This window comes from Beta vulgaris, chromosome 9 (assembly GCF_026745355.1).
Source record: "Beta vulgaris subsp. vulgaris cultivar EL10 chromosome 9, EL10.2, whole genome shotgun sequence".
Taxonomy (NCBI): Eukaryota; Viridiplantae; Streptophyta; class Magnoliopsida; order Caryophyllales; family Amaranthaceae; genus Beta; species Beta vulgaris.
In genome coordinates, this window is record NC_079210.1 from 33175089 (window position 1) to 33200338 (window position 25250).

General features: G+C 34.3%; 2 long non-coding RNA genes across 3 annotated transcripts; one reads left to right on the plus strand and one right to left on the minus strand.

The window, feature by feature from the left end:
• Window positions 1-20967: 20967 nt before the first annotated feature.
• Window positions 20968-22617, plus strand: LOC125493441 (uncharacterized). Of its 2 annotated transcripts, none has more exons than XR_007270001.2 (2): window positions 20968-21554; window positions 22268-22617. It is a non-coding gene; the product is annotated as an uncharacterized LOC125493441 (long non-coding RNA). The 2 variants fall into 2 exon arrangements; XR_007270000.2 differs by having other exon boundaries at window positions 20968-21412.
• LOC125493442 (uncharacterized) lies at window positions 21762-22275 on the minus strand. Its single transcript, XR_007270002.2, has 2 exons — window positions 22070-22275; window positions 21762-21985 (listed from the first exon to the last, which is right to left on the minus strand). It is a non-coding gene; the product is annotated as an uncharacterized LOC125493442 (long non-coding RNA).
• Window positions 22618-25250: the final 2633 nt, after the last annotated feature.

Sequence of the window (25250 nt, forward strand, 5' to 3'; positions counted from 1 at the left end):
GTGAGGTTGAGTGGTCTATTCACCGTGCAATAAGTATTCTTGCATGGTACGGTTGAAATTCACAATGATGCAAAAGGGTGCTTTAAGGTGAACGTGCAAAGATTCAAGATTTATTATGACGATGAACCTATTCAAGAGGCATACTCTATTGCTTTTGAGAACAATCCCCCTCCCAATTGATGAAGATTTATGGTAGTCCAACTAATGACTTAAAATAAGCGTTTACCGGGAGGCAACCCGTTTTTCTTACTTAGCTTAATTCCCTTCTTTTAACTTTATTTTGTCACTTTTGGAATGATGACTTTTCATCTTTCATTATGACTTGTGGGTTGTCTACTGTGGTGGTTTTATGATTTGTGAATTCTTAGGCTTGTTTTTGGATGAACCATGGGGCAAGGGAGTTCAAGAAGACAAAAAAGAGTCGAAGAAAAGGTTACCCAAGCACTCAGGTCATCTGACCCGCCCGGGTTGCTAAGGAGCCAAAATAAACAAGAATGCAAGGATGACCCGTCTGGGTCACATTCAACCCACCCGGGTTGGCTGGACTTGGAGGGCTTGGGTGAATGTATCCCGCTCGGGTCAGATTTATTTTCAAAAAAGAAAAGTCGGTAGCAAGCGACGACCCACATGTTGCTCCTTGTCCAAGCGCTCAAGTCAACCTACACGCCCGCCCCAATTCTTCATTTTCTCTCATTTTTCTCATTCTCTCATCTTCACCTCTCAACTCTCTCAAACCCTTAACAATAAATAAACCCTATTCCCCAAATCTCACCCAAATCATTGATTTCCCTACTCAAAATTATATCATCAGATCGTCCATAAATCCTCACCTTCCTTTACTTCCTACACAAAATCCTAATTCTTCTTCCCTAAAACCCCATTTTCACTCTCATTCCAGCATTTTCACTCTCCTCAAATTTTTACACATAACTCCAAAAATCATCCATTTCCACTCATCTCCTTTTACAAATTCTTGCCAAAACTTCATCCCCCCTCGATTTTCTACACTAGAAACCCCAAAACAAACAAAAAAATTCACTTTTTCTCACCGCCTCAATTATTTACGGGATTTTGCAATTTTGGAGCAACTAGTGATCCAACAAGCTAAGTGAAATGAGGCCAACAAAGAGGACTATGCAATCGGGATGAGCAAGTTCAAACAACACACCACAAAGGAGACCGGAGGAAAGCGTCACGGGGTTCAATGCCCTCGGTGAGTTCCATGATCCCGAGCTCCATTTCATTCAGTTTGCTAACAAAGAGCGCTTTGATAGGTTTCGGTCTATTTAGCCAAAGAATTTGCTCCTACTAGATTCGTTGATGATACTATACTTGTTTTATGGGGGATAAAAGTGGGCGTGTATAACATGTCTAATGGGCTTAATTTGAACAAGATGTTAACTATAAGAAAAAGAACTTATAAATGCTTAACATTAGAATTCCTTAGCTCATTGGAGATTGTTGGAGAGGAGCGGCATGGATGCTCAACTAGAGTTGAAGCCATTCTCCATTTTAGGTTTGGGAATGTAGCTTCTTCTTTAGACATGTTGATTTTGCAAATATTTTTGGTTTAAAAATTAAATAGAGCACTACTCCTGAGCCTTCATTTAGACTTGCTCTGTGTTGGTCCAAGATAAGTGGGTCAATCATTTATATTTCCACTAATGTAAATGACTCACTCATCCACCAACTGGGTATTTAATATTTCAGTAAGTTTTTGGGAACTACTATTTTTGTGAGGAAGAACAACTCAAAGGTAAGCCAATCTGAGCTAAGCATCATAGGTTCCTACCTATGGGATTTTAGCAAACTAAACGTACCTTTGATGTTTGCCCAATATCTCAAAAGGGTAGGTACCCTAAGAACTCATGAACTTTGGAAAATTGTTGTGGGTGGTTTTACGGCCATTACTGAGCATTTTGAGGTTCTCCCTCTGCTTTGTGTTGGTCCAAGATAAGTGGGTCAATCATTTATATTTCCACTAATGTAAATGACTCACTCATCCACCAACTAGGTATTTGATATTTCAGTAAGTTTTTGGGAACTACTATTTTTGTGAGGAAGAACAACTCAAAGGTAAGCCAACCTGAGCTAAGCATCATAGGTTCCTACCTATGGGATTTTAGCAAACAAAACGTACCTTTGATGTTTCCGCAATATCTCAAAAGGGTAGGTACCCTAAGAACTCATGAACTTTGGACAATTGTTGTGGGTGGTTTTAAGGTCATTACTAAGCATTTTGAGGTTCTCCCTCGAACTCCTGAAGTCCAAGGGTCGAACCTCATTAATCAACAATACTAAAAAGATGTGCGTTGGTTCACAATGGATTGGATTCTTTTTACTAAAAGGATTGGTAAAACGCCCTCCATCCAAATTCCAAACTACAAGCTCACTGCGATAGAGGAGAGGTAAGATGAGTATCTCCATTTTGGAAGTCCTGGCGAATGGTCCAAAGATTCGTACCTACCAAAGGCGGGATCCCCTAGGAAATGCCTCATCCTCTTCTACCCTCCACCTCCTCCTTCCCATACCCACCCCACCTATGTTCCCGATTATGCCCCTATCTATGCTCATATAGATAGGCGGTTTGATAGTTTCGAACAATAAATGATTGCATTCCAACAAGATATGCGGAATTGTTTTCCCCCTTTTCTCCAATTCTTTCATGATAACAACATGGTTACCCCTAGCACCCCTACCCCCTTATATGCAACCCCCTCCTCGACCTGAAGGGGACGAGGATCTCGACCCTTAAGTTGGTTTTTCTCCCCTTATCCTCCTCCCTTATTGTAGAGACATACTCGTGTCTCCCCATTTAAGCATCCGGCAATGAAACATAACATTGTCGTAACTGTTCCAACTCGAGGACAGAACAGTCTAAAAAGTCATTCAAAACCATTTCAAAAAGTGTTAAAGTCATATTCTAAAGCCCAAATAATTATTCATGATAATTAATTGTATTTTGAGCTCAATTCTTTGAAAAGCCCAATTAATTGTTTAACAATAATTAAGTGATTTATTTTAATAAATAAATATTTTCAAAAGATATTTCATATAAGTTAAAATCATATTTTTATCCCGTAAAATCAGATATCTATAATTAAAGGAGAAAATAAATCTTTTACAATACATTTTCCAAAAGGCTAGAAAAGACAAGTCAGGAGCCAGGCTGGTGCAGCTGGCGCGCCTAGCGCACCAACCTGCGTCTGGTGCACGCTGTCCAACTCTTCCAGGTAGACTAATCTGCACCTGACACGTGGATTTCTGACTCATTCAGAGTCCTGCGTCAAGAGCAGGTCTCTGCGTGAGACGCGGAGTTTCTTTTTTATCTTTTTCAAAAACGCATGCCACATGTATGCTTTTTACTGGACGTATCGTGCCATGCGCTTGACACGTCACCTTGCCAGAAGCAGCTGGCGCGTGAGGCGCAGTGCCGTTTTCTTTATAAATAGGATCGATTTCTACAGAGATTTCTCAAGGGATTATTCACAACACTCGACGAATACTTTACGAATACCTTTCTACGAACTATAAAAACCTCCCTACAAAACTAATACTCTCAAACACAAACACATTCAACCTACATACTTTCATACATTCATATTTTCAGGCTTCACGATTGTTCGTCCCGAAAGTTGTGAATCTCGCAGACCCAAGCCACAATACAATCCTAAGGGTCCTTAAATAAATTCTTTATTTTTATATTGAAGTTACTAACTATTTCTTGAATATAGAATCGTTCTATTGTATATTCTAAACCTTTCTTTTCTTACTTTATTGCTTTTATCACCCACATTTTATATTTTTCTAATCAAAGACCTAAAGAACTGTTCTAATATTAATCAGATTAATTTCGACAAGTTGCTAGGTTCCCTATAATTTGACTGTATAATAACATATCACTAAAAGATAGTCTTTTATGGGTTTCCTGAACCAATCAAGATTAATTATTTTTAGGGTGCTTAAAACATTATTGCATAAAACATTGACATGAATCGATATTTAGTAGAGGCCAGCAATTGGCAACATGGTTCCTAACTGTGTTTGTACTCTCATCTCCAAACTCAAACTTTGGTTCATTTTGACTATCTATGGAGTCTAGACGAGGAAATCTAAATTGGACAAGTCTCTGATTTGTCCCTACGGTTTTTCATATCCAGTTAGATTTATGATTCTTCCATTAAAGATTTGTTGGCGACTTCAAAACATTTTCAATACAAAAACCTTTACAATGGGGTAGCCAAATCTAATGTGCCCTCATCCCGCGTAGGCGAAATAAAAACACGCCTACAATTCGGCAACTTCACCGGGGAGGGTTTTAAAAAATTAATTTAGATGATTGGGTGAAACTCGAAAAATACGATTCATACTCTTTTTATGCCTTAGAATGACATTAATGTTTTGCATATCCATGGCTATTGTTTAAGCCACTATAAGGACAATTTACATTGCCTCATTACCACATGTTATATGTGTGAGCTCACCCCCGGGGGTTTTGCTCTTTGTCCATCCAAAAAGCTTCCTGAGCGATAGTATTGGATCTTAGTTTTAAGGGAACCTACCCAACCATAGCATTCTTCTCTTGTTCCTGACTTGAGAACTGGAGTGTGTCTTACACATGGCCACCTTTTTAAGCAGGCGTACGAAGCGTGGGATCAATATCTTAGTCATGCACCCTTTTTAGACTGAACCTAAACCTGACCAATAGTTTCAAACATAGAACTGGACTTTAGATTGGAACTTTTGCATCCATGTTACATGACAGTTGCCTATGATTGCAATTCTTGCCTGCTTTTATCTTGTCAATTTGTCATTATTATGCTTCGTTCCTAAAATTGCTTCTAACGAACAATAAAAAAATCGTCAATTGGCCAATATGTTGCCTAAATCCCCGAGAAATATGTCGGGGAGTAGTGCAACAAGCGCATTAAGTTGCGCCTGGCACACCACTCCCGCGCCAGACGCACAGCTGTGCGCTGCGCGCGGCAATGCTTCCCGACACGCAATCTGTGCATCGCACGCTTTTTGTCGAATTAGTCGTTGTAATGGACGATCCTACATTCAGTTCTATGTTTGTCTGTATGCATTCTCTTAGTACACGGTCTAATCAAAGGTATCACTTAATTCAAAAAAAAAAACAATCAGTCTTTTCATGCAAGGTCGAGTGTGTTCTAAAAAGTGCATCTAAAGTGGTCATTGTAGAGTTAGAGTTGTCATGCATGTCTAACTCTTCCCACTTTCTCCCTACTGCTCAACTAATATTCCCTATCAATTCAATCCAATCTTACCTTACCATATTCACTCAATTTCAAAAAACTTACATTTTTCAAAATCAATCATACATATCCTCCTATTCTACCTTTTTTAAACAAAGTATTTACTAATCATCATCATACACGACATTTGCAAAAATATATAGTTTCAAAATTAATGCATCATCTTTTCCTAAATAAAAAATAAAAACAAGGAATTCTTTTCAAAATAAAATTTCAAAAATTCTAAGCCCATTCTAATCACCTTCAATTCAATCCAATCAACCCAATCCAAATAACTTGCATTCATTTTATGCCCATCTACATTAGAGTCTACTTTGCATTCGTTTTAAACCCATACGCATTAGAGTCCATTTTGCATTCGTATTAGGTCCATCAAAATTTGAGTCTATACATTCATTTTAGGTCTTCTAGCATCAAAGTCCATCTTAGGCCCATATAATTAAGTCTAGCCCATATCAAAATATAGGCCCATTTGCATCTATGTGTGAAACCTAGTCTATGTCAAGTCTAGTTCAAGTCTAATCCAACTCTAGTCCGATTTCGTTGGTTTGATTCGTTTGTTTTTTAACTTTCTTTTATTATTTTTATTTTCTAAATGTCTGATATAAATGTAATATTTGGGGTGACATTATAGCAAAGTTAATGTAATATTCCAGCTTATGTTATACTTGTTGGAAGATGTTTTCTGGTTTGTCGAAAATTGCGAATTTTTTTTTTTTTTTTTTTTTGAGGAGTGAAGACTGAAGATGATGATGATGATTTATGAGGAGAAAATTAGAGGGACGTTTTATGGGTGGTCGGAGAGGGGCAAAACGGTCCTCGGGAAACTCCCTAAGCCTCTACTTGCGAACTGGTTCTGAATTTTCGCATGTAAGCTTCTTCAGTTCTGTTTTTCTTCTTCATTCTGAATTTTTTGTAATTTTAACTTATTAGTTTGTTCTTCGTCTTCCAAGTCATGGTGATTTTCATCTTAAATCTGTAATTTTAGTCTCTTTTTTTTTGGTTTTGTTTTTTTCATTTTGAATCTGTACTTTTAGTTTTTTTTTTTTTTTTTCTTCTTAGTTTTTTTTTTTTAATTTTAGGATTTGTAAAAGTATATTTATATCATACGATTCAATGTTGTTTGTTGTAAGTATTTTTGATGTAATTGCACCATAATGTTCAATATATTGCCCTATCTACTTTAGTAGGGAGAACTACTGGATTATTTAACCAAAAAAAGTAAAAAAAAAAAAAAATTGGCCACCACCTATTGCTGCGGTTTTGGCCTAGAAACCGCAGCAATATGCTCTTTTAACTTGATAAAACGTAAATATATTGCTGCGGTTTTGGCTTAGAAACCGCAGCAATATTTGTAGATATTGCTGCGGTTTAAAACCGCAGCAATATAATTAATACCTATTGTTGCCCCCTTAATTGCTGCGCGCCCTAAACCATAGGCCACTTTTTGACCGCAGCAAATAACATTTATTCTACTAGTGTAAGTCCAAATTTAAGTCCATATAAGGCCCAACTCATTTTTAAAGTCAGTCCACTCCGATTCCAAACCCTAATAGGACGAAGTCCAAAGCATTAAGCCTAGCGAAGCTAGCATCCCCTTAAGATCATAACGGCACCCTTTGACTTAGCTAAGCTAGTCACCATTAAGATCATAACGGCAGCCCTTGACTTAGTTAAGCTAGTCACCCTTAATACCGTAACGACATCCTTTGACTTAGCCAAGCTAGTCACCCTTAAGACCACAACGGCACACTTTGACTTAGCTAAGCTAGTCACCCTTAAAATCATATCGGCACCCCTTGACTTAGCTAAGTTAGTCACCCTTAAGACCATAATGGCACCCTTTGACTTAGCTAAGCTAGTCACCCTTCCATAATGGCACCCCTTAACTTAGCTAAGCAAGTCACCTTAAGACCATAATTAATGGCACCCTTTGACTTAGCTAAGCTAGTCAACCTCAAGACCATAATGGCACCCCCTGACTTAGCTAAGCTAGTCACCCTCAAGACCATAACAGCACCCCTTGACTTAGCTAAGCTAGTCACCCTTAAGACCATAACTGCGCCCTTTGACCTAACGAAGCTACTCACCCATAAGTTCATAAAGGCAATCCATTAAGTCTAGTGAAACTAGCATAAAACCCCAATCATTCAATCTGCTTGCATAGTCCAGTCCATTCCAGTGCGCATCTGTAGATGCATATAGTTAGGCTCATGTCGCCATCATAACTATAACCATACCCGTTTCCCATTTTCACTTTCACCGTCTCTCTCATCTCTTATTTCCATTTATCCATCCCTCATTTTCATATCTCATTTTGAAAACATCATTTCTAAAAATTTACGAAGTTCATTCGATTTCTGTTCATGACAGGTCGTGAGATTAGAACTTGGGAACGCCCGACATAGAGGCAACAAGGTCAGCTTACTCCATGACTCGTCAAGCACATCCTCACTTTTTCAGCTCCGACTCTTCTGAATTGTCATTTAAAATGTGGACAGCCATTATGGCTCGGCTTACACTGATGAACTCCCGTCTTGAGGAATAAGACAAAAAGATTAAGGCACAGAGGGAGAAGCTAACTGAAGAAGACAAACAAGGCGACACTCCACCACCAATCAAGTCCAACACGGATTTGAGGTTCGAAAACTCGAGCAATTGATCCAGATGATTTCTACACTCGAGAGTTAGGCTCACGGCCATGACATCATTGATCCTGAACTGAGGGACAAGCCCCTAAAAAAGTAATATTGGGTGAACTTCCAAATTTCAAGGGCGTCGTAAACCCGAATGATCACCTGAGAGCTTTTTCCATCTCTATGGCTCTCAAGGGCATGAGCAAGGACCTGTTTGCTTATGTATTTCCCTTAACCTTGGATGTACATCCATCAAAGTGGTTCATATCGCTAAACAAAACTAAGTTGAATGACTGGGACTACATTATAGAGGAGTTCCTCGGATAGAACATACAGTATATAATATTCAACATCCTATTGGCATGCATGAGTTGGAGTTAACTAAACAGAACTCCAATGAAGATTTCGTCACCTCCCTTAACAGATGGAGGGAAAAAGCTACACAAATGACTAACAGCCATCTCAAGAGCATCAAGTCCGGCTGGTGATCCGCAATTTGCAGTCCAAGTATGGGGATCATATTAAATTCCAACCCATGGAGTCTTTAACGAAGCTCTATAAGGTAAATTTTTTGATTGAGGAAGAGGTATAGCCAATAAGAACAAGGGTTCCAACAACAACAACTCTTTCAAGAAGAGTAATACAACCCTTCTAGCTTTAACGACAATGCCCTAACTACTGAAAAGAGAGGTTATCAAGGCCCTCAAAAAACATTCACTCCATTGGACATGACCCTAGAAGAAGCCTTCATTAGGCTTCATGCAAAAGGAGCAGTTCAGTCTCTTGGCCCTACTCCAGACCCTGCTCTTGAGAAAAGATCCAGTAAATGGAATCATAATGCCTACTGCAAGTATCATCAAGGAAATGGGAATATGACATCACACTGCTGGACTTTGAAGCATCATCTACAGGATATGGTTGAAGACGGTAGATTACCAATTCCGCCTGCAGCAAAAGTCAGCAAAAATGGCAACCCCTTGGGTAGTGCCTAAATAATGTCAGAGGTTAGTCATTTAGCATCAGTTTTCTAGATTGAGTCGGAGAGTCCTTTTCTGTCGAGTCTATGTCCTTTAGAGCTTTATCAGCCTTGTTTCATTCATTTTTCATTAATAAAATAATCACATTTTCTTTTCATTTTCATTAGCCTTCCATCATTTTATTTATGTTTCTAATTCTATGATGAAACTTAAATCACCTAACGAACTTGACTAATAACTATAAAAAAAGAAAGACCTGAAATTAAAAAAAAAAAAGAGAAAAATGAAAAAAACGGACATACTTGGATTAAGAGTTATCCCCCTTTTCCCTCCATCATCCATTAACCATCATCTCCATTAGCTAAGTAATCCATATAAAATCAAAGGTCCACAAATAGCCTTCAAACCTTAAAATATCATAATCCATATAAACTTGTGTGGAACCCTTACTACATCAAAATAAAACAATAATGTCGGACAAAAACAAAAAGTGAAAACTTCAAAGTGCGAAAGAATGAAAAAAAGAAAAGCAAAAGCTAAAAAAACGCACAAAGCAAAAAAAAAAATGACAAAAAAAAAGTCAAAGGCAAAAAAGAAATATAAAGTCAAGCTAGGGGGATTGCACAAAAGTTCTAGCCCTCATTCAAATCCTATAATCCATCAAAACAATGTCCTAAATCCATGATCCTCCATTCGACAATTCAAATAACCTTCAACTAATTTCATCAATCATAACTCCTTCTTCAAGGTGTGTCCATTCCCGCTAGGTTGAAATTCCTAAAGAGAGGCCTAGGCAAAAAATAGGGCACCAAAAAGATATAATAATAAAAAGAAATCAGATCCAGAATTATGAATGGTCTAATTCCGCAAGGATACATAGGAATCCTCATTTCGAGGTCTGACCGGTTTGATAAAATAAAATTAGTCATGGTCTAATGATTTGATTTTCTATGATTTAGGAGCATAATCTCTTTCTACATCTCGATATGGACTCGAGTCTGAATCTAGCCTTGTTAAAACCTTTTCCCATCTACATTCATTTGAGTCACAAATTTAAACTTTTTATTTTTCAATCCAAGCTCTTCTTTTCCCTAAAGGACTCTCTAACAATTCCATAGTCTATGGCGATATATGACTTTGCCTATATCAACATCCCAAAGAAGAATCCCTAACGATAACTTTCAACGTTCACAAATCAACTACATTTCAATATCAGATCAAGTACATTTCAATTAAGGCTCAAGCCTAATTCAAGGCAAGCTCATCCAAAGTGGGGGCTTCCTATCTGTGGTGGTTCCCCCGATTCAAATCAAACTCCTGAGAAGTTGTAATCCGCGAACCTTGTTTGCGGACCCCGATTATTTACTAAAAACAATTTTTAAAATCATTCTATCTTTCTATCTATTTTTTATCATTCTACCATTCTACACATCTTCTAGCCTTGCAAAAAATTCTGACCTTGCATTGCATCCTAACCTTGCAAAACCCTGACCTTGCATGACGTGTCATCCCTTAGCTTTACATAATCTTAATCCTGGCATAGCGTCTCATGCATCCTTAGAGAGTCTAAGTTTGTAGTATTGCATCACTATGTGCTTTGTTTGAGTTGTTTATACCTATCTGCTAACATCTTCTTCTGTAGGTAGTCAGATTGCTTGTAGTTATTGTCCTACATACTAAATTTCTTTTGCAGCGACCGATGTATATAGATTAGTTCTAAATTACATAGCGTTTAGAATTGTTCTTCGTCCCGACAGCATATACTTTGACTTTCGATTTCCTGAACTTCAGTCAAAGTGGGGATTCTGTAGACACATAATCATGTCTCCCCATTTAAGGATCCGATGATGAAATATACCATGGCCTTAATTGGTTCGAGCCGATGGCAGAGCACTCTGAAAAGGCATTAAAAACCATTTCGAAAAGTCCTATTCTAAAGCCCAATTGATCATTCATGATAATTAATTGTATTTTGAGATTAATTCTTTGAAAAGCCAAATTAATTATTTAACAATAATTAATTAATTTATTTTGATAAATAAATATTTTCAAAAGATATTTTTTATAAGTTAAAATCAGATATTGTCCCGTAAAATCAGATATCCGTAATTAAAGGATAAAAGATATCTTTTACAACGCGTTTTCTAAGAGGTTGGCAAAGACACGTCGGGAGCCAGGATGGTGCACCTAACGCACCTACCTGCTGGCGCGCCTAACACACCTACCTGTGCCTGGTGTAGAGCCCTGCGCTTGGCGCACGTCTGTGCGTTAGGTGTAGCTCTGTCCACTTATGCTAGGTGCAGTAATCTACACCAGACACGTAAATTTCTAACTCATAAAGAGTCCTGCTTCAAGCGCAGGTTTCTGCGTGAGACGCGTAGTTTCTTTTTTATCTTTTTCAATAATGCGTGTCGTGTGTATGCTCATTACTGGGCATGCCATGTCATGTGCTTGACACATCATCTTATGCCAGACGCAGCTGGCGCGTGAGGCACAATGTCTTTTTCCTTGTAAATAGGATCTATCAAAAGGGATTTTTCACAACACTTGACGAATACTTTACGAAGACCTCTCTCGAACTACAAAACCCTCCCTATAAAACTAATACTTTCAAACACAAACACATTCAACCTACATACTTTCATAAAATCAAATTTGCAGACTTCACGATTTCTCATCCCGAAGGTTGTGAATCTTGCAGACCCAAGCCATGGTATAATCCTGAGGGTCCCTAAATAAATTTTTTATTTTTATATTGAAGTTACTAACTGTTTCTTTCGTGATGTAAATCTTTAATATATAATCGTCCTACTGTATATTCTAAACCTTTTTTATTTCTTTTTATACATTATTATATGCTTGCCTGATTATTCTATGTATATTATATGATTGGCCTACTTTATTGCTTTTATCACCCACATTTTATTTTTTTGCTAATCAAAGACCTAAAGAATTGTTCTAATATTAATCAGATTAATTTAGACGACCTGTTAGGTTCCCTGTAATTTGATTGTATAATAACATATCACTAAAAAATAGTCTTTTTATGTGTGTCCTAAATCAAACTAGACTAATTATTTTTAGGGTGCTCAAAACGTTATTTGGTTATTCTATTGCATAAAACATTGACATGAATCGATATTTAGTAGAGGTCAGCAATGGGCAACATAGTTCCTGACTGTATTTGTACCCTCACCCCCGAACTTAATCTTTGGTTCATTTTACCATCTATGGAGTCTAGACGGGGAAATCTACATTCGATAAATATCTAATTTGTCCCTATGGTTTTCCATATTCAATTAGGTTTATGATTCTTCTTTTAAAGAATTGTTGGCGACTTCAAAACATTTTCAATACAAAAACCTTTGCAGTGGGATAGTCAATTCTAGTATGCGCTCATCTCGCATACGCGAAATAAAACACGCCTATGCGTATTGTTTCTTGTTTTCACTTCGATTGCGGTGTTTGATTTGGCTTGGGGGTATTTTTGAATATTTGGGTGATTTTACACTTGTGGGTAAGTGCTAGGAGGCCCTTGATGTTTTTTTTGTTGATTGTTGCTTGTATATTGTGAGTAATGCTTCGTGAATAGGTCAATGCATGCTTGTCAATATGTTGTTAAGACATGGTTTCATTTTTTTTCTTATTTGTTTGCTTGTTTATTTTTAAGAAAAATAAAAAAAAATCTATATATTTCAAAATCCAAAAACAAATTTCTTTCCTTTTTCATTTCCCGTCTTATTTTTCTTTGTTTTCTTTTCTTTATATTTCAAGTTTTGATTTTCCTTCTTTTAGTTCAAACAAACAAAAAAAAAATAAAAACAAAGGAAAAATAAAAAGAAGTGTTAATTTTGAATAAAAATTTGATTTTATTGCCTAAGGAAGATGGTAGTTGATGATATAACATGGATTCTTGCTTTGACTTTGAGTATATGTTCAGAGGCTCCTTTTGGAAGATTGTGAGAATGGGTTAAGATGTTTCGGGAGGTGATTAATTTTGATTGCATCAGAGTACCAAATGAAACTAATGAATGCTCAATTGGATGTCTATTCTTGAATCTTGACTAAGTTATTCATGCTTGGAAGATTTTGACTTCAAATTCACAGGTCCCTTATATCCCTAGATATACTTATCATGTCTGCAAAAGAAGCTCTACAAGAAACTTAGTTTTACTTCTCTTTGTATGTAATAAGTGGCACAAAAGCCACAAGTACTTTTGTATCTCTTTAGTGAATGACTATTTCACCATTGTATACCAAAAATCCCACGATAAAGGAAAAAAAAAAGTCAAAATCAGTCAAAAAGGCGTGAAAATATATATAAAAAAAAGGTGAAGAAAAAGGAAAAGCAAAAGAAAAAAATTTAATAAAAGAGGTCAATTTCGATACACCTCCCGCACTTAGTTCGTCTTTTCTTACATTTCTAGGGTGGAGTATAAGGCCAAATTATGTGTCTAGAGGAGGTGGACTTATTGGTTTAAGCCTTTATAACACTTGAAGAGCTCTAAGTCTTTGGATAGCTAGATATTCCCCTAATGAGCGAGTAAAAAGTCTAAATAGGTGCCCTTTTGCAATCTTGGTTGGCCTCTTCCTCTACCCCTAACCCATGAGTACTTAGAAGATGAATGTCTTGAAAGTTGCTCTTTGTCTTTGCTTGTGAATCATTTTGTTACTAATTGACTTGGGCATAAATCTTGAAAGTGTTGAATAAATTGTTGATGAAAAGCTAGATTTATGGGTTTAAAACTCTTTGGAAACCCTCGTGAGATCCCACTCGCCCTCTAGAGAGATCTTGGGGTTTAAAGAGCTTGCTGCATATGCTAAATACAATCGTGATTCCTACGAAAATGAGTTAGTGTAAATTTTTTATTTCTCCTTCTTTGTCCTTTCTTCTTTTTCCTTGATTTTGTTTTCAAATAATTTTCATTCTCTTACCCTTATGTTTTGTTCCATTTTGCTTGGGGACAAGCCAAGATCTAGCTTGGGGGAGTTTGATGTATGGTTTATAGGCTTTTTAATAGCTTTAAGTTGGTTTTATAGTAGTTTCTGAGATAGTTCAGGCTAGTTTGCTAGCTATTTTCTTTAAGTTATGCATTATTCTTTCCTTGTACGTTTTCTTTTGGTGCTTTGTCTGATTCCAAGAATTAGGAGCATGCTTGGAGGACATTTGCACAAACCCCGGGTAAGGAATCGAAGAAAAAGGGCACCAAAGAGCTCAAAAGAAGAGAAGAAGTGAAAACAGACCTGACCTGAGGGCCCATGTCAATCAAACGGCCCGGGTCAGCCGGGACCTGAGTGCTCGGGTGGATTGACCCGCCTGGGTCACTTACAATAACACCTTTCCAATACTGCTGCAAAGTTGACCCGCCCGGGTCGAAACCAACCAGAGCTCTCGGATCAGGTCACCCGTCTAGGTCGCTGGGAATTTTCCGAAAATAAACTTTTTGTAATTTTTCTTTTCTACAGGGGTTTTGTTGCAATTATACTTATCTTATTTCAACAATATGTAAGACAAGTTTCAGTCATCTTAGGTTAAGCTAATTTACATTAATTAAGTGAGATTTTCATTTGATCTTCAAAAACCTTTTAAAAACAGCTTTATGGCAACCCATTTTCTAAAATACATTTTTCTTGCCCATTTTAATTAATATAGTTAATTAATTACATTAATTAATTTTATTAATTATGCAAGATACAAAATATCGTGTTTTATAAAAAAAATCATTCTTATTCCAAGTGTTTTCATATATCTTTTACTAGAATCTTTTCTAAAATCTTTTCAATCAATAATCTTTTTATAAACCTAATGGTTTTTGGTTACCTGATACTCCCTAAAGACCTAAACCTATATATGCCCTCCACTCCTTTCCTCAGCTTCCTTCGCTTGATACTTGACAAACTCTCCTTCACCTAGCTACTCGATCATAATCCATCGCCATCATCCTAAATTAATCTTTGATTTATTATCTAATACATCCCACGGCACAACCCTCACACCACCAAAAACTCCCTCACTCACCTGCTAATATCTCACGCTTAACACTTCGCATTCATCACCTTGCAACTAAACTTCATCAATCGTCATCATCATACCTAATACCAAAAGCTTAATACCCAAAACCCTGCACCATATTGCTTATAGAGGGTCAACTAGGGGTGACAATCAGGTCGAATTGGGTCAGATTCAGGTCGACCTGACTTCTGTTTCAGGTCAATTACCCTTAACCCAAACCCGACGACCTGACTTTAGTTTCAGGTCAAAAGCCATAATTATCCGGTCCCGGTCTGCCAAGTTTCGGATTGACCCAAAACTAACCCAATAATGACATGATTTACATTATATAACTCCAATAATTATACATTATAAAATTAAAGCATTGCAAATCCTAACTTCAAATGCCAAATAAATCAAAGATCCAAACTTCAAAAGCCACAAATTAGCCATCGGCCAAATTAAGAAATGGAATTGGCTCTATACAAGTTTATAATTATGAAATATGTGGCTTAAGTTATATAAGCAGATTAATAATATTTTCGAGTTCAAAAAGTCAACTTGAACCTAAACCGTCAAGGTTTAAGGTCGGGTTGGATCGACCCATTTTTAATTTCAGGTCGAAAATCTCAACCCAAAACTGAAAATTTCAAGTTAAATTTAAATCGAGTTATTAGGTTGGGTCAGGTTTTACCAGTCAGGATCAACGCATCAGCCATAATACAATATTTATTACTAAACATCAGTACCCTACTTCTAAAAAGCTACTACACTTGCCTAATATTCACACGACATCATCAATTTTCATCATGCATAAACTCTCACGAAACTAAAAAGCAAACCAATCTTTGTTTGAGGCAAGACAATAACACTATTTCAAGGCTAATTCATATTTGATTCAAGATCCGTACAAATTAATGACTCAAATAGAGGTATTATTTTTGAGGATCAACTAAATTAACTTCTTTTTTTGCTTTCTTTAATTATTTATTATTTTCTTGAAGTTACAAACTTTTATTTATTGTTTTTGAAAGAGGAATTTCATTAATTGAAGGCAAAACGACATCTACAATAGATATTAAAGAAAAACAAGATACAATTGAACAATGTTAAATCAAATTCGCCTTGGAAGAAACTACACTGAACCATAGCCCCTTATATTTGCTGAATCAAGCAGCTATTAATGAGGAAATTTATCATTCTGATATAATTTTGTAGCATTTTTTATCGAGCTATGTTAACAACATCCGAGATTCCAATATCTTCATGTTGAGTCTCAAACTTCAACCAAATGAGAACAATTTCTCATATCTAAAAATAAAAAACCCTACTCACAACTCCCACAGGGGAGAAGGAGATCTCCACAACAGAGACTAAAAACCCCATAATAGGATTTGAAGAAATCTCATGAAGAGATACTAATTTATGCAACAAAACAAGAAAAAGAACTAAAAACTGAAAATAAAAGGGGAAAAGGGGCTTACCATGGATGAAATCATCCATGGCAGCCCCTAAACTGTTGTTGTAGGGGTAGAGGAGACTAGGGTTTTAAAAAGAAAAGATAGAGCAGCGGGCGGCTATGTTTTGTTTTGGTTTTCATTTCATGATATAGATTGTTGACATATTTCTGCGATTGTAAATAGTTGTACATATTATACTAACTATCTACTCATATCATTTTTATTTCTTTTTCATGGGTATTATTTTGTTCTTCGAATTTTACCTTGTATATTATTGTTAATCAAGATTTAAGTAAATGCTCTAATACTTAATCAGATAATATGGACAACCTGCTAAAACCCCAATAATTTTGATTGCTTAATAATTTCTCAATTAAAAATGTTGTCTTTCTGTGTATTTAATGAACCAACCTAAACTAAAAATTTTAGGATGCTTAAAAATATTATTTGGTTGTTTTTTTGCATAAAATTTGCTACAAATCGATATTTAGTAGATGCCAACAATGGGCTAACGTGGTTCATGGCCATGTTCGTACTCTTACCCCCGAACTTAATTTTTGGTTCATGACATTGAAGTTATGACGGAAAAATTTACATCAGATACACCAACACCACCACAAACACCACCACCAACAATAACAACAACACCACCACCACCAACAACAACACCACCACCACCAACAACAATAACAACTATCATCACCACCAACAACAATACCAGCACCAACATTAATAACACCACCACCGCCACCACCGCCACCACCACCACCAACAACAACAACAACAACAATAACACCAACACCACCAACAACAACAACAGCACCACCACCAACAACAACAATAACACCACCACCACCATCACCACCACCATCACCAACAACAACAACAACAACACCAACAACAACACCACCAAACAGCACCAATAACAACAACACCAACAACACTACCACCAAAAACAACAACAACACCATCACCACTACCACCATCACCAAAAACAACAACAACAACAACGACAACAACAACGACAGCGACGATAACAATGATAATGACAACAACAATGACACTAACAACAACACCACCAACAACACCACCAACAACACCACCAATGACACCATCACCACCAACAACAACACCAACGACAACACCGATACCACCACCACCACCAAAAACAACAACAACGACAATAACGACCACAACAACGACAACACCACCAACAACAACATCAACAACATCAACAACACCACCACCACCACCACCAACAACAACAACAACATCAACAACAACAACACCAACACCAACAACACCAATACTAACAACACCAACAACAACACTGACACCACCACTACCACCACCACCAACAACAACAACATTCAAACAGAATCCTAAATTTGTCAATTTCAAAAAAAAAAATTGAGATTTAACTAAATTTTGTTGCTTTACCTCAATTAATATCAAATTACTCCATCCGTCCCACAATACTCTTTACACTTTTCTTTTTTATCTGTCCCGTAATACTCTTTTACACTTTTATTTTGTGATATGATCCACTATTATTTTAATCATTCACCTTATAATTATTGGCTCACACTCTCTATCCTCCAAATAAAATAATACCACTCTTATTACCTACCAACTCTAACCATGGCCCACATTCTCTCTCCTTAAAATAAAATAATCCTATTTTTACTAACGACTAACTCTTATCACATCTACTTTTCAATGAAATAACAATTGATAACCAAATAACAACTTATCATCTAAAACTACATGCCTTGATAAGTGTCAAGAGTATTTTGGGACAGAGGGAGTAATCAAGATAACTACTTTTAAGCAACAATTGTCCTCAACAAAATTCAACCCACAAAAAAGATCACATCTTTAAACATAAATTTAAACGTTTAGGGTTTGATGTTATCACCACAAAAGTTTTAGAAGATAATGATGTGACCTTGTCCTTTTGCAAGCGAATTGCACACGCTAGTACCCGCACACAAGATAACTACTTTTAAGCAACAATTGTCCTCAACAAAATTCAACCCACAAAAAAGATCACATCTTTAAACATAAATTTAAACATTTAGGGTTTGATGTTATCACCACAAAAGTTTTAGAAGATAATGATGTGACCTTGTCCTTTTGCAAGCGAATTGCACACGCTAGTACCCGCCTACTCTTGCAACGTCAATGTCAAAGTTGTTGGGGTTAAATAATGGCGGCGAGAGAGAGAGATAGAGCAATTGTGAAGAGGCGGGTGAAAGTTTTCATTTTTTGGATAAAAGTTGATGAGTTAATACATTTTAGAAGGGAAAATTGGTAAAAATGTCAATAGGGAAATTTTGGATGGGAACATTCGGTTGCTTGTCAAAACGACCCATTGGGGAATTTTTTTTTAAAGAACTTTTTTATATTACATAATAAATGGAAAGTTTGTATTATTACGAGGAAATTCCCCCGAAGTTTGTGTTATTGTAGTTAGATAATCCGAAAATAAAGAGAAAAGCTTTTAATGAAAAAAGACAACAAGATTTTTTCTAAGATCCTATATTTTCTTTCGGATCAAGTTAGAATAACTGAATCCTAAAAACAATATTTCCTTTCCCATTACTTTGCTGCCTTGGATATCAAGCTCAAAGTAACCCATGAAGCGTGTGATTCCTAAATTATAGGAACTAAATGTTCGTTTAGTTAGTGACGCTAATTGTTGAGTGTGTGAAGTACTTGAACATTATGTATAGAGGACGATTATTTTATTTTATGTATGGCTAACCACAAGAAAATGTAATATTTTCTTAGTATTTTCCTCAAGTTAGTCAAGTGAGTTCAGAGTTTCTAAATTGTATAAATTCTCCTAAATATTATAACATTAACTTTTATTGAGTTGTCATTGGGATTTAGGGGATCAGAGTTAATTTCGTCCTTAGGCTTATAGTTAAGTTTTGCTAATAGAGTATAATGAGGAACTATGAATCTATGATAAAAGGGGATCATAGTATGGGAACTCAAGTTCGAGCAGAACTTTGAAAGAGTTATGCTCTGTTCTTTTGGACTTATGTTCAGTTCATTTTTGTTCAGTTGGGTTAAGTTAAATTTAGTATTATTTAATATTTTAATTATTAATTTATTTTTAAGATTATTATTTTTATTATCATTATAATTATTATTATTATTACTATTATTATTATCTTTATCATTGTTATTATAATTATTATTATTGTTATCATTATCACTCTTCTTATTATTATTATCATTATTATTATTAGTATTATTATTATTGCTATTATTATTACTATTATTATTATGATTATTATTATTGTTATTATTATCATTATTCTTCTTCTTATTATTATCATTATCATTATCACTACTACTATTATTAGTATTATTATTATTATTATTATTATTATTATTTATATTATTATTATCACCATCATCGTCATCATCAGCATCATCATCATTAATATTATCATTATTATTATTATTATATTATTATTATCATTATCATTATTATTGTTATTAAAATAATTATTGTTATTATTATTGTAATAATAATAGTTATTATTATTATTATTATTTATTATTATTATTATTATTATTATTATTATTTTTATTATTATTATTATATTATTATTATTATTAGTATTATTATTATTATTATTATTATTATTATTATTATTATTATTATTATTATTATTATTATTATTATTATTATTATTATTATTTTTATTATTATTATTATTATTAGCTTTATACGCACGCTATGCGTGCGAAGTCGTATATGAACTTAAATTATTTGATACTTACATCAAGCTCTTTTAATAAAAGTTCTATGTTCTATCTACATGCGTTCGAAATCATTATTGGAATTAAATCAGTTGCGTAATTATAACTATTATTATAGAAAAATTATTTGCAACATTTACCTAAGAAAAAAATATTCACAGTAAATGAAATCTGTGTTTCAACTATGCAATTTGCCTTTATAATGCTAACAGTATAGGGATTTCACTTCTTGTATTTGAACTCGATTCAGAAAATTTAACTTATCGTAATAACAAATTAAATGATGAATATAAGTCATAGTTTACTCTATTGTAAGCTTATTGTATAGGTTGTTATGGGGTTTATTCTTATGTCACAATCTTTATGTCATGTAATATATAGATTCATTGTGATAATAACATTAGGAAATAACTTGATGTGTCATTAAACTAATGTAATGTCTCTAGCATACATGAAAAATTTATACATTTGAAACTGAATGATAAATATATACAACTCAAATTCAAATATGAAGCTAAAAAAAATGAATAATTATATCTCGTAAAGTAAAATATGATATCATCTCTATTCTATTAAGCAAGTCTCAATAATACAACAATATGATACTGAAGTACAATGATGAAGTAAAATATGAGATCATATCTTCTCTGTAATATAAAGCAAACGTCTCAATAATACAATGGTATAACACCAAAGTAGAATAAATAAATATATGATATAGTATCATTCAACAAAAGAGCAATACATTATAAAAAAAGGCTTATATAATCATTTATTTATTTGGGCGTAATATAAGTATTGGACAAATTATAAACCTTACATATAAGTCTTACTTGTGATATCCTCATACATAGTTCTCTTATATTATATGTTCAACTACATCATTATATAGTAATACTCTACTCTAAAAATAAAATCACAATATAACTTTCTTATTTTATACTTCGTAGAAAATAAAATGATCACAACATAACTCTCTTATATTACCGTGGGGTGAGATATTATTAGCCATTAAGTATTTGTTTCAAAGAAATAGAGTACTCACAGCTATTCAAACTATCTCTCTCTATTTTCATCTATATATGGGAAGGGGATAAGTGAGAACCCACAACCCACCCATAAACGCACGACCCCCCACCCCAACCCCTGCCGTCTTCTTCACCATCAATCTGCGCAACCATCATAATCGCTCGACACACAGATGTAAATGAGAATAATTGGAGATAGAGGAAGAATTTTCGGTCAATTAAAGCTCTCAGAGGATTGAAGGCGGAGGAAGAAAATTCTTGAGGTCATTGTAGCAAATTGTGCATGCTATAAAACTGAATCTTCTATTTATTGGAGATTTTCATTATTTTGGAATTCTTATGCCTGAAAAGATTTTTTTTGTTGAAAACATTACTATATGTTCACAATTCTTATATGTTGAAAAGGTTAGTTTTTTTTTTCCGAATTATTCTTCATTTCATAATTAAAGATCTGATTTTTTGAATCTTTATGCATTGAGAAGGTTGATTTAGAATTCTTAATGTTATTTCTTTTTGAAAAAAAATGGGTTTGTGTCCAATTTATGGGGTATTCTTCAAGAAGATATCATTCGATTAGAAATAAATTGTAAGAAATAAATTTTGAATCGGAGGAGGTTTAATTTTAAGAAATGAATTTTGAAACACATGAAGCCAATGAGAAGTTACAAAAATCTTATCACATGCAATTGCATATAACCTAACCTTGTTTGTTGTATTATTCTTCTTTGTTAGTTTGCTTGATGTCTTCTCAACATCAAATAAATGGTGCTTGCCTTAGCCTTGTTTGCCCTGCTATTTGCCTAAGGAATTATGCGTGATTATAACGAGTGATTGACCTGAATAAAAGTCGCACAAAAACTGCTATCAATTCATATGATCTGTGTGTTGTGAACTATTATTGTGAGAGAATTAAGAAATACCTTGTAATACAATGATGTGTAGTCTTTGATTTCTTGCGTCCTTTGGCTTGTGAACAATACCCAGCATACATTTCACACCCAATAAATGACTAATGTTCTTAGTATGTCTTGATCAAATCATTTTGTTATGCTATTTAATTACCTATTAATGATCTCTATTCTATACTTTGTGATGCAACATTTTGGTGTATTTTTCAGACTATTGGAGGGGAGATGGTGGGAAGATTGAAAGGGAAAGGAGAAGATATGGAGAAGTAGGGAAACTGTTGTTGTGCAGTTAGTGTGTAACCATGTAATTAGAAGTTGTTTTCCCATGTTGGTGTATGTGTGCTTGTTTTTTATTTTTTAATTTTTGAATAAATTAGTTAGGTCATATGCCTGTTTTTCAGTTTTTTTTTGTTTCTTAGAGGATTTGTTGTAATTTGCATAAAGTAGTGAGGGTAAAACGGGATTCTAATATTTTGGTGTCCCCCCTCTCTTCCCATATAGAATAGAGATTATTGTTATTATTATTATTATTATTATTATTATTATTATTATTATTATTATTATTATTATTATTATTATTATTATTATTACGACCAATAACAACAATTCAATAAAAATAATGTACAATTATGTAAAAATAATAATTAATTATTATTAGTATTGAGATTATTATGTTAATACCTATTTATTATTATCAATTATTATTATTTTAGAAAATTAAATGTACAATTCAGTTGAGTTCAGTTCAGTCTAGTTAGTTCAGTTCAATTCATTTTAGTTCAGTTTAATTTCTATCAGTCCAAAAGAACTAAGCCTTAGAATGTAAAACAGACATTGTATTAAAAGAAGAGTGAGATTTTTGCTTCTTGAGAAGAAGGTTCCTTGGTTAAAATCCCAAGTGTTCCTATTGCTTTCTTGATTAGTTTTTCAATTCAAAGTTTTCTCATCACATAATACAAACTACAATTTACCCCCCTTCTTGTAGTGTTACTCTAAGATTTACTCTCTTCTACATGTTGCAGGTGCAGTTGCTTGATGTTCCATAACTACATGTGGGAACTCCTTCAAGATTGCATATTTCATCCCAATACTTCTTCATTTGCAGTAGTAAATTATAATAAATAAGTCATTATGTTTAAGAGCTCCAAGCTCCTTCTTCAACCGATACAACTGTGGAACCTTACTCTCTTCATACCTCTCTACCAATTCTTCGCATAGTTGTCTTGCAAATTCCATCAGGCTCAATGCTCTTGCTATTTGCTCATTTGATGAATAAAATAACCAAATTCTTAGCATGCAGTCATTATTTCTCATCCGTCTGCTCAAATCTTTTGTTCCTTGTTTTGATTTGCAACCTTTTCTTTCAAGTAACCTTGCTTATTCTTGGCTCCTAAGACTAGTTTCACATTTCTACTCCAGCTTAAAAGGCTATTTCCATCAAATATGATAGAAGTGATAGCAACTTTTGGAATATTAGCATGAGATGGAAAAAGAAATTATTATTGGTAGGCATTTTGTTTTAGAGCTTCATGTTTCTCTCCAATTTTTTAGGAAATATGAAATCTTACTTTTAAACAAATGTAACTGTTCAAAGTAATTTTGTGAATGTAATACCAAGATGTGTTATCCTTCTTGCTTTGATACCGTGAAGGAATATCAATTTCTCATGATAAAAGTATTAACTTCGATGAAGAAAGGATAATTTTCATGCAAGGTCATGTCAATACGCTCTTTGCGGCTTTTTATTTCATTTATGTTTATCACGGTTGTACACTCCCTCTTAGATGGGAATAACTGAGGTTATTGTTATATATACATGCGCTGTTTTTATCAAATTACGACACATACTAACAGATAAAATAAGAGGATAACTAATGCGGATTGTGTAAAGTAGTATACAAAATGTGCTAGAGTATTTTTTTTTTGAAAGAGAAATTTCATGTGCTAGAGTATATAATTGTTCTGAATATGATCACATAGGATCATTTGATCATTATTCTTTAGTGGGATTTCGTCGGCCGAAAAATGGGGAAGGGAGTAATAGTGTTTGCAATTATTGTCAGGTTTTTGGTGGTAGAATTAGTGAATTTACTAAGCTATTTATAGTAGTCTTTAGGAAGGAAAACACTATTGACTTCATGAGAGTTTGAGGTTGAAGATGCTTGGGAGCACGGGGTACAGTTCTTGAATTGCTTGCAAAACAAGTGATGAATTAGGTGGAAATGGTGATTTTCCTATTTTCTTTTTATGCACAACTAAATTAGCTTAATTTAACTTATTAGAAACTTGGTTTTATTTTATTTTATAAAAAAATTAAAAGAAAATGACTTATTTATACAATAACCATCCAAAGAATTTTGAATAATTTATAAAGCTTATTATTAATGTTAATCAAGTTTAGAATTTTAAGATATTACATGAAATCATATATATTAACACTTATTTAACCATAATGCATCATTAGTGTCACAATTTGGAGATAAGCTAAGTTCAAGCCTATCATGATATTAAATTTTTCAGTGCTAATCAAATGTAAAACACTAAAATACAGGGCTCCAAGCAAGGAAAAAAAAACGGTTTGAAAATACATAATACATATTGCCAAATGTAAAGAGAGCTAAAACACACCCTACTTGCGCTTGCGCAAGCTTTATTATGGTGCATTGCTTCGTAATATACTTTTTTTTGTGCTTTAGTGTACATAAATGACCTTATATTCATGCGCTAACTTTAGAATATATTAGAGATAAACACCAGATATTGTTTATTTTAATGAATGTTGTCTTTAACATGGAAAATTTCACATAATAAATATAATAAACTAGAACATAGAGGTAACTTTAGATCAAACAAAGGATATATTGAACCATATTTTTACATAAATTGAGTTGTATCAAAATTGGAATGTTGATACACGCTCGTTGCTTGCACCATAAGGAACATTCGCACGACGCAGGAACATAAGAATACAATTTGGGCTCACATGAATATAAGAACAACACAAAGATGAATATATGGTTCAATAAAATGAACATCAAGTAATAAAAACAAGCGTCTCTAATTTTTAATAAGGGGACCTAACTCTAAAATGTTGTTTTACATAAGACTCAATGTTAAAAAAATAAGAGCAAATGTGCATTTATAATTTAACATTATAATAATCATTATATGTTCTTGTGCCTAAAACACAATA